This window comes from Rattus norvegicus, chromosome 20 (assembly GCF_036323735.1).
Source record: "Rattus norvegicus strain BN/NHsdMcwi chromosome 20, GRCr8, whole genome shotgun sequence".
NCBI classification, from domain to species: domain Eukaryota; kingdom Metazoa; phylum Chordata; class Mammalia; order Rodentia; family Muridae; genus Rattus; species Rattus norvegicus.
The window spans coordinates 19179966-19191030 of record NC_086038.1 but is presented as its reverse complement, the minus strand read 5'-3'; the positions used below and the strand labels follow the sequence as shown (position 1 = coordinate 19191030).

The window sequence follows — 11065 nt, the reverse complement described above, 5'->3', positions numbered from 1 at the left end:
CCTTACCGTGCATGACACATTAAGTAGGGGCCAGTCAGTGCTGGCAGGAAGTGAGATGGTTAGAACGTGATGATTTGAGTTCTCTCTACCAATATGTTCAAGGGCAGCTGGTCTCAGTCAGTCATTGTGCTAGGACTCTGTCCTTGGCTGTGAACAAACTCATACTGTACAGCCCTTAATCTGTAGTATTTCTGGAGTTTTATGGAATCACCCTGCCCTTGTCCTTCTCTATGAGAGGCTTCTGCTTCCTTTCTTTCTTTCTTTCTTTCTTTCTTTCTTTCTTTCTTTCTTTCTTTCTTTTTTTTTTCTTTTTTTCGGAGCTGGGGACCGAACCCAGGGCCTTGTGGTTGCTAGGCGAGCGCTCTACCACTGAGCTAAATCCCCAACCCTTTCTGCTTCCTTTCAAATCGCACTCCTGCTTTCTGTTCATTTTCCAACTACGACTCTTCGCGATCCCTAATTCCTGCTAAGTATATTTTACTCTGAAATTTGGAACTCAATTTTACTAGTATTTGCCAATGAATGATTATTAATTTTGTTATGGATCCTTCAACATTTATGATAAACTTACTGAACGTGTCATGACATTACTAAAAGATGTATAACACAATCTATGAGTGTAGAATTGTTATGACTTAAAATATCAAATAATAAGCTTATATGTAAAACTGATTCTAATTTATATTTCCAAACCCAAGAAACCTGAAGACACACACACACTATTAAACTGATTTCTGTTAAGCTGATTTCTGTTAAGCTGATTTCTGTTTGCGTCTTAACTCCATGGTATTGAGCAAAAGTGAAACGTTTTCAGATTTTTATTTTTATTTTTATTTTTTCAAGAAGCCTCTATTGTTAGTGGAGCAGAACATATAATTTAATTTTTCCTCTTACAATTGTCAGCACCAGCATTGGGCTTGATATGGCCTTTCTACCCACTATACCAACAATTTTACAATCTTCTAACTCAAAGTGAAATAGGCCTTTCATTTAAGGTAGTTAGTATTTTCACCATTTCCGGTGTGTGGATGAGGTAAGAAGAACAGGATATTCTTGACTTTGAAGCAAAACTCTATTAGGTTTGTAAATGGGGTCGGTTAGCTTTTAGGATCCCATTTCACATATGGATTCTAATTCTCCTTTCCAAATTCCCAACGTCAATGTCTCTGTTCCCAGAGGGCCATGGTTCTCCAGTAATGTGAAGAAACGAGATCTTCATGGCTCCAAACCGTCTTTGGGAATTGGGTCCGTTTAAAGTCTGCAGAGAGCTCTGGGCCCCAGAGGAAAGACAAACATATTTATAAACAAAATATAGTGTGTTATTACGGACATTTCAGGAACCCTACTTTAGAAACCCCGTCTCTTATGCAGACACGATTCCCTTCTCATTTCAGCAGCTAATTACCCTGACTTAAGTCTGTGCTGCCTTTCCCGAGTCATTTCCGTCTTCTGCAGGACCCCTCAGAGTGAACAGGGTGCTCTTGAGGACCTAGGCTACATTAGGTATGAGAAGACTGAGCTGACGGAGTGGGGAAATGGATTGCACTACTCTGGTGACTGCCGAGTAACAGCCTCAAGCCCTCCAATCCTCGTGTCTTCAGACAGTGCTAGCTTGGTCCTGCTGGAAGAGAGAGCCAAGAGCTCGATGCTTCCTATTGAATTGAAACAACCAATCAAACAACAACAGCGACAACAGCAAGAGAACTGTGGCTTGTCAACGCTGGCCTGCGGCCTTTTCACTGACGGTTATCTCAATACTCGAAAGGGTGAACTTTGCCCAAATGTCTTATCCCCTTAGTTGTGCAATGGTAAAAAGCAAACCATGGAACAGTTGTTATGAACAGAATGGCGATGTTGAAAAAAGTGCCACTTGCAGTGGGAGAGTCATACTGGTCACTGCGCCGTGTTCTCCTGGGTTCCCTTGCTATCAGTGCCTTGGGTGGAGTTGTTGGCCCACAAATATGTGAAATATTGCTGCTTTCTGTTGACTTGTCTATAAATACACAGTGGGCAGTGTGCACTTGGGGAATGTTTATTTAGATAATTCAGAATGTATTTGTTTTAATCTCTTTCTGTATGTGTGTATGTGTGTGTATGTGTATGTGTGTGTGTATGTGTATATCTGTGTATGTGTATATGTGTGTGTATCTGTGTGTATGTGTATGCATGTGTGTGTGCGTATCTGTGTGTGTGTATGCATGTGTGTGCTGTGCCTATAACCGTGTATGTGAAGGCTGGAGGTTCATGTGGCTTCCTCTGTAGCACTCCACTTTGATTTTTGAGACAGGATCTCTGATCCTGCTCTTTAGAGAGGCTAACATCGAGGTTCCAGATTTGGCTGTTCCCACTCCCCAGTGTGAGTTAATTCCCCCCCTCCCCCACTGCTAAGAAGAATGAGCCTGGGGTTACAGGTGTCTATCACTTTGTCCAGTTTTCTTCTCCAAATCTTCCAGGTTTTAGAAGGGTGGTCAACATCTACATCCAAATGCATTTTTTTTTTTTTTTGGTTCTTTTTTTCGGAGCTGGGGACCGAACCCAGGGCCTTGCGCTTCCTAGGTAAGCGCTCTACCACTGAGCTAAATCCCCAGCCCCCCAAATGCATTTTTTAAACCAAATTTAAATTGTGGAAATGCATATCAGTTATTGTATAAATACTCCTTTTCCTTCTATCATTAGTCAACATTCAACACATTCCTGTGACCAGGATAGATGGGAATTTCTGGCCATTACTAGCCAGTTTTTCAGCGGACACCAGATAAAGATTCTCTAGCTTTTCCAACTGCAGTGCTGTCTATCTGGGTGGACGTCAGATCCCAAAGTCTAAGGTCTAGCCCATAAGGCCAGACATGTCCACGTAAGTAGTAACTTGGTATCTGCATTTCTCCTCCAATGGATTTCAGTTGGGGTCTTCTGAGAAAGGAGGGACATGTGCCCATGTTCCAACTCTGAGACACGTACAGTGTCTGATGTACGTGTTAGGAGAGCTCTCGGGACGCAGGGAAGCATGTTTTCTTGGTTCTTGTGTTGAGAAGAGTTATAAGAAGCGATGTAGATATGCAGGTGGGTATGAAGATCAATGGGTGTGGTCTAGAGAGCTCCTGAGCGCGGGGGCATCTTCCTGCACATGGATGCGTCGTCCATCTGGAAGGTCCATGCGGCTGCTGAAGGATTTCTGTAGGGCTTTAATGTGCGGACAGTGTTGAGGACCAGTCCGTCTCCAGACCACGCCCATTTCCCAGATGCTGGGGGTGGGGTCGACAGATCCATACTTTTGGTGATTAGATCACCTGCTGGGGCTCATTGAGAGTTACCTCAGGGAACTAGAAAATTTCTGGAAAATGGGAGGGAACTCTGTGCTGGGAATCGGAGTAAAGGAGCAATCGTGAACATGAACGCTGCTCCTCCCCCAACCCCGATAATCAGGAAGTGGCGAGTTCCGAGTCAGAAGACCGGAACAGATCTGACGCTTCCGGAGGTTCCATTACTTTTTCAGGGGTGGTGGTGGTGGTGGTGGTGGACAAACATCTATTAGTACCCGACAGGGAACCCAAGGCAGATCAAAGCAGCTGGTGACACCGCATCCTCAGGCAGGAAACTCAGATGATGCTGGTGGCAGCTCACTCTTTCTCATGCCAGCCACGCCTCCAGCCCACTTAGCGAGCCGTTGAGTTCGTTAGGCTTATTTACGGGGGCTCGGGGGAGGCGTTACTGATAGGAGTGTGGTTGCTGTTACGTCAGCTGTAACGTTGGACCGTCCCACCCCATCATGAGCGACAACCCTCATAAGATATGTCACGTATTCCACCTACAGCTGGTCCTTCCACCACCGGCATCCTCTACCATCCCTTTAAGATCAGAGAGAAGAATGGCTGGGATCCCTCATGAAGGTTCTAGCAGCCTGCCTCCCACCTCTCTTCCTGTTAGATAGTGTATTAGTGTTCTCTAAAGTAACACACATACATACACACATGTATATGTACGTATACACACATGTTATATGTGTGTTTATATTATATATACTTTAACGTATATGTTATATATAACAATATATACACTATCAGTTTTGATATATATTTATATGTGTGTGATGTATGTATGATTGTGTGTGTGTGTATTCATTAGAGTGGCTTGTAGGCTGTGATCCAGGCATTACAACAATGGCTGTCTCCCAGTGGAAAACCCAAGAGTCTGGTGGGTGTTCGATCCATAAGAGTGCATATCAGTCCCAGTCTGATGCTGGAGTTCCAGAGGATTCCTACGGAGCCGCTGGTCTTCTGTCTACAGTGGAATCCTGAAGGTGTAGCCTGTCAGGCCAGCAAGGGACTGCCTCAGAAGCAGGATATAGGAACTTGTCAGTGAGAGCGAGAGATCAGCAGCAGGATACATAAACTTGTCAATGAGAGCGAGAGAGAATAAGCAGGAGAAAAAGAGCAAAAGCACCCTTCTTCCGAGTCCTTTTATGTGGGCTGCCACCAGGAGGCGTGGCCCCGATGTAGAGTGGATCTTCTCACTTCAAATGATCCAATCAAGAAAAGTCCCTCACAGCTGGGCTCAGCTGCCCCGGTTTTAGTTACTTCCGGATGTCATCTGGTTGGCAGCCAGGATCAGCCACCACAGGCGGTGGTAAGTCTCCCCACTAATCCTCACAGGCTCAGCTGTCACTAACTGTCTTTCCTGATTGTCATGATGGGGGCTAAGCACGGAGGAACAAATGCCTGACATGCCTGGAGGAAATTTCTTATTCCAACACCGGCTCGGGATCTTGCGTGAAGTGGATACAAACATGTCAGCTGAATTCTTGTTGTCTCTATATTTGACTGGGAGAGGCTCAGTCATGTTCCTGGGCCATTGATCCTTGGAGGGCAGTCATCGTTTCTCACCATATAAACTGATGAAGATTAATTGGGGGTTTCTACCCTGTCTTAGATCATTTAGTTCCCCAATAAAGACACTAAACCTTTGTAATAAGTCTTAAAAGCACTAGAGCTGGGCAGATATCAACCCTCTGTGCTATTTTGTCTGCTTCCCCATCAATAACCCTGAGATATAACTTGCCATGTTTTGCCTGGGCAACTCCTACTCCAGTTGGCCAATCTTCATGGCCCTCCTCCCATAATCCACATACCCTATGTCATCTTTCCTCATCCTCTCTTCTCCTCTCCATGGCCTCTGCCTCAGACCCCAAGCCAGGCAACGGAAGCCCCGCCTACCTCTCTTCTCCCCAGCTATAGGCTGTCACATCTCCAACCAATAGTATTAAATTAAGGAACAAGGTTACACACATAGCATCACTTGGTTGTATGTAAAGATTTCCTTGTCCCCCTAGAATCTCCTCCTAAGGGGCAGCCAGCATTGCAATAGCTACAGAGCAAACTCCAGCGATAGGAGAAACACGAGTGTCTTCACAAGGTGCTAGCAGGACCGCCCGTCCCGCCCTAGTGAGCAGTCTAATAGAGAATGAGGCCACGACAGTGTGTCTTACGACTTAGCGTCACACATCACACTCTCGCTGTTCTGCAGGGTCCTAGGCCAGGATGGATGCTAAGGTGCAGTGGTAAGAGAAAGACACTCACATACCCCACATACCCTGGCCTCCAGCTTGGTGATTTGAATAAGAATGGCCCCATAGGCTCACTTAGGTGGGACCTTGTTGGAGGAAGTGTGTCACTGAGGGGGCGGGCTTTGAGACTTCAAAAGCCTATGCCAGGCTGTCTCTGTCTCTCTGTCTTTCTGTCTCTCTGTGTCTGTGTCTCTGTCTCTCTGTCTCTGTCTCTCTCTGTCTCTGTCTCTCTCTGTCTCTCTGTCTCTCTCTGTCTCTCTCTCTGTCTCCCTCTGTCTCTCTGTCTCTGTCTCTCTCTGTCTCTGTCTCTCTCTGTCTCTCTGTCTCTCTCTGTCTCTGTCTCTCTCTGTCTCTCTCTGTCTCTGTCTCTGTCTCTCTCTCTCTCTCTCTCTCTTTCTCTTTCTCTCTCTGTCTCCCCCACCTCTCCTGACTGTGAATCAGGATTTAGGACTCTCAGCTAGTCTCCAGCACCACGTCTGTTTGCATGCCACCACGCTTTCCGCCATGATGATGATGGACTAACCTCTGACACTGTGAGCCCAGCTCAGTGAAATGTTTTATAAGTGTTTCCTCGGTCAGGGCATCTCTCCACCGCGACAGAACAGTGACTAAGACACTCAGTGAGGTGAACAAGGACAAACTACCCAGAAAATAAAGTTGTGGCGGAGGCAGATGGGGGCAGAGTTAGAGTGTATCAGGAAGTCCCAGCTTACATTGTCATACCAATGAGACCCATGAATTTCCCAGGGAAGGAGATGCCAATGGAGGGAGGTGGTGAGCAGCCGAGGGAGGGTAGGTGTTTACGGCCATGGAAACCTGCACTGGAAGGGGCTTCAAGACAGTGTGTTGCTCTACCCTGTCGCTCTTTTGTTTGAGGATTTTAAAAATTGATCTTGGAAGGGGCTTTGTGTGTGTGTGTGTGTGTGTGTGTGTGTGTGTGTGTGTGTGTGTGTGTGTTAAGTCTCAGGGTGTCTGGCGAGCACCTGTTTGGGCCTTTTTGCAATTTATTTGCGTGACAGCCATGTGGCTGGCCTTGAACTCACTCAGTAGCTCGGCCTTAAACTGATCCTACTCCCAAGTGAGGTCAATGAGAATCGGCCACTTTAGGACGGACTTAGCCAAGCAGGCCCACGCACAATGCTGGCGCATTCGCCTGCTGATAATGCACCACTGATGACGGCCTGCGGCTACTTCCTCCTCGAACCAACCTAGAATCTGCCAGCGGCTGGAGGCTGCTGATGTCATCAGGCGATTGGTCAAGCCAATGAGAAAGAGACAGTACTACATCTGGCTACTTGAGAGCCAATGAGATGCTGGGAGGTGGTATAATTGTTTGCCCAGTTCCTGCAATAAACAAGTTTGGTTTTGCCACTTGCCCGGCGCCCAATCTTGTGTCGGGGACTCTGCGTCTTCTTACTCCTATCCCCAAGGTTCTTGGTCAGGGTCTCAGGCAATAAAGCATCACACCTGACTTATACTTCCATAGTTTAAATATCAACTTGACATGCTCCGGATAGAGAGCCTCAACGAAGTATCATCTACATTACGTTGGCCCGTGGAATATTGTCTTAATTGCCTTCGTTGATATAGCCTTTCTCAACTTGGGAAATGAGACTCCTTTGAGGGGTTAATCTACCCTTTCACAGGAGTCACCAAGACCATCGGAAAACACAAATATTTATATTAAGATTTGTAACAGTAGCAAAATTAGTTATGAAGTAGCAACAAAATCTAATTTTATGGTTGGGGAGGGGGACCACAACACGAGGAACTAACTGTGTTAAAGGGTTGCAGCCATTAGGAAGGTTGAGAACGCTTATCTAGGAAGACCCACTCCTAGTCCGGCAACGCCTGCTGGTAACACCACAGATAAAAGGACAGGGAACAAGGAAAGCGTTTTGCTTTCTGAGCATTTATCTTTCCCTCGTACGAGCTGATTCACACATCCTGTCGGTGACACTGCTGATTCCGTCAGTGATATCAGGACCGGCTTCCACTCTGGATTGAGGAACAGTGACTCACCAGGGGTCTTCTGGGTTTTTGGTGGCAGATCGGGACTACTGAAGGCACCCTGCCTCCACGGACTGGCTCTCGTGGATTACTGCGTTCTTGGTCTCTCCACTGTGAAATCATCTACTCCGTTCTACTCTGACTATCGTGTAAGCTGATCTACTATATTCTTGTGTAACACATACATTCATCAGTCAGTTCTGTCCCTCTCGAGAAGCTGATGGACACTTCTGTCTTTGGCACATGCTTAGAAAGCATTCTACCAGCTCAGACCCAGCCTCAGTCTAGGACTTATTTTAAAGATTTCCTGGGAAAGAGAAAGTGTCCAGTGTCCTTTTGGCATTTCTTCTGTTAGGCAGGAATGAGTAATATCCCTGTGACTAAATGCCTGGCACCTGGGGGTGAGAAGCTCCCACCCCCTGATGCCAAGGAGGCTCAAACGGTCCAGCCCATTCTCCTGTTGTCAAGCTGGTTTTTATTTATATCTGTGAGTTGGTGGCCTCTGGTTTGCTGTGTCCTTTGAGCGCTATAATCAGTGTGGTACAGCCGTGGCCCCTATCCTATGAATAGTTCTGTCCCGAGCAGTTCTTACATCTCACGGGCGCCTTCTCTTCTCCGGGATCTTAATTTTCTCATGAGTAATTGGGAGAGAGGGCAGAGCAGAGACTTAAGTCAGACCCTTAATCGGATGAGTTATTTCTAGCTGCTTTAGACGGTCCGTCCTGCTGTGAAAGAAAGCGAGAGGAGCTTTTCCTCAAGGCTCCTCCTCTCCCTTCTCTTCTGAAAGTGAAGGGGGCTTATTTAGAATAGGTCGAAGCAGAAACAGGGTACCAATTCCTTCATTTAGGTGACTTCGAAATGTCTCCAGGTCAACCTCAGTGGCACCGCTGGCACACTCGGAATATTCTAGAAATGCACATGTATTTCATTTTGATCTAGATGTACCTCATCCAAAGTGTGGGTCCCAGCAGGGAGCATCGAGGGGGACAGACTGAGAGACAGAGACAGAGGGGAGGAGGGGGAAGTAAGGAATATTCATTTCTTGGGCATGCATCCACAGGCATGCATGGTGCATGTGCTGAGGTCAGTCTCCAGTATGTCTTCAGGGGCCTTCCACCTTCTGAGACCAAGTCCCTCACTGGCCTGAAACTTTGCCACACAGGACAGATGAGCTATCGAGCTTCCAGGGATCTGCCTTTCCCCTCTCATCCCACCTCAGCCGTGTTGGAAGTATGGGTGTGTACTACCGCACTCTGCTTTGTAATGTGGACTCTGGGGATCTGAACCTGGGTCCTCACGATTGCAGGCCAAGCACTGAACTAACTGAGCTGTCTCCCGGTACTGAAGTTTCTATTTTAGAAGCCCTTTGATGATTCTGCTACAAGCTAAGGATTGAGAAGTGTTGCTGTAGCCAGAACCATTACCACAGAGGAGACCGACCCTGATTCTGGAGGATAGAACTGGACTGGAGGCTGAGTGGTTAGAACTCACTTACAGAGGCTCAGCCCACTCCCGGGGTCCCTCCTTCTTGTCTGCTCACGTACACACCAGAGAGAAGGGAAGAGGGAGGGGATGGTGATTGGGGTGGAATGGGAGACGGTGTAGACAGTCTAAGACAGGCTATACATCACACAGATCGATGACAAGGGTGTAATGTATAAGAATATACACCACGGGCATTTCCCGAGGCTCAGCCACCTTATACCTCTTTAGGGATTGCAAGGTTTAGTTTTTATGAAAGTTTAAAAGTCCTTGTTCTCTCTCTCTCTCTCTCTCTCTCTCTCTCTCTCTCTCTCTCTCTCTCTGTGCATGGTGTGTATGTGTGTTGTGTGTATGTGTGGAGGGTGTGTGCATGTGTGTGTGCATGTGTGTGTGGTGTGTATATGTGAGTGGTATATGTGTATGTGTTTGTGTTTGGTGTGTGTATATGTGTGGTGTGTGTGTGTGTGTGCATGCATGTGTATGTGGTGTGTGTGTGTGTGTGTGTGTGTGTGTGTCTGTGCATGCAACACACAGTCAGAGTCCAGAAGAGGGTTCTGATCGCCCAGAGCTTGAGTTATAGGCAGTTATTCGTCCCTCAGTCACCAGTGGCATCTTCAGCTGCTTCTCCTTTTTGGTTATTGTGAATCCTACAATTCTGGGCTGATAGATTTGTCATTGAGATGCTGCTTTTAGTTGCTTCAGCTTGTCTCTAGCTGTGGTTGCTGACTCATGTGGTAAATGTATGTCTAACATTCCGAGGAACCTCTAGTCTTCTCTCTCCCTTCTCTCCTCCCCTCCACTCTATCATCTTTTCTCTCCTCTTCTCCCTTTCTCTCGCCCCTCCTCTATCCCATCTTCTCTCCCTTTCTCCTTCTCCTCTTCTCTACTCTTAGAGACAGGATCTCGCTATGCTGTCCTGACTGGCCTAGAGTTCACTATATAAAACAAGCTGGCTTTAAACCCCAACCCTCAGAGATCCCCCTCCTCTGCCTCCTCAGTTCTGGGATTTAAGGCGTAAGTCATCTTCACTGGCTGTGTACTGGTGTTTGTAGCAGCTGCACTATTTCATATTCTCACCAATCATGCATAGAGATCCTAATTTCCCTATATCTGCACCCATTCCTGTTCTGTTCCAGACTTTGTTTTGCCTCTTTTTATTTTTATAATTGTCTTAGGGTTTTACTCCTGTGAAGAGACACCATGACCAAGGCAACTCTCATAAGGACAACATTTAATTGAGGCTGGCTTACAGGTTCAGAGGTTCAGTCCATTATCATTATGGTGGGACCATGTCAGCATCCAGGCAGGCATGGTGCAGGAGGAGCTGAGAGTTCTACATCTTCATCTGAAGGCAAGCAGGAGAAGATTGGCTTCCAGGCAGCTAGGATGAAGGTCTAAAGGCCATGCCCATGGTGATACACTTCCTCCAACAAGCCACACCCACTCCAACAAGCCACACCCACTCCAATAAGACCACACCTCCTAATAGTGCTACTCCCTGGGCCAAGCATATTCAAACCACCACACTAACAGCCACTATGCATACATAAGTGATATAAAAGTGAATTCCTAAAAGCATCATACTTTGGTATTGGAGGTAGCACTGAGCCCAAGGTCTCACGTTGAATGGCAGTTAAGAAGCCTTCTATCATGTGTTACTAGGCTGGGCAGGGAATTACACCGGAATCAGAATGGAGATTGGACGCTTTCTCCAAAACATCCCAACGGTCTCAATACAATAGAATTAAAATTTTTTTTTCTCCCAGTTCGAAAGTGTCAACTGAGTAACATTAAGTCAGCTTCCAGATGAGTAGCCTACACTGACTATGAATGAAGCACAATTGGTCCCTGACTTCTAAGAATCTGATTCAGGAGTTTCCCACTTTATTCTGGTGCCAGTGTAACACATGCTCAGTAGGGAATATTCTGGGGATGAAGGATTTTGATCTTTTCCCAGGCTGGTGTCATGTGGCCGGACATTCTTGAGAAGCTGGACAGACAGAGGGAGCAAGC

General features: G+C 46.6%; 1 protein-coding gene across 2 annotated transcripts in view; it reads left to right on the top strand.

The window, feature by feature from the left end:
- The window catches only part of Ank3 (ankyrin 3), a 623484-nt gene that overhangs the window by 33760 nt on the left and 578659 nt on the right, over window positions 1–11065 (top strand). The gene's annotated exons all lie outside the window — the stretch shown is intronic.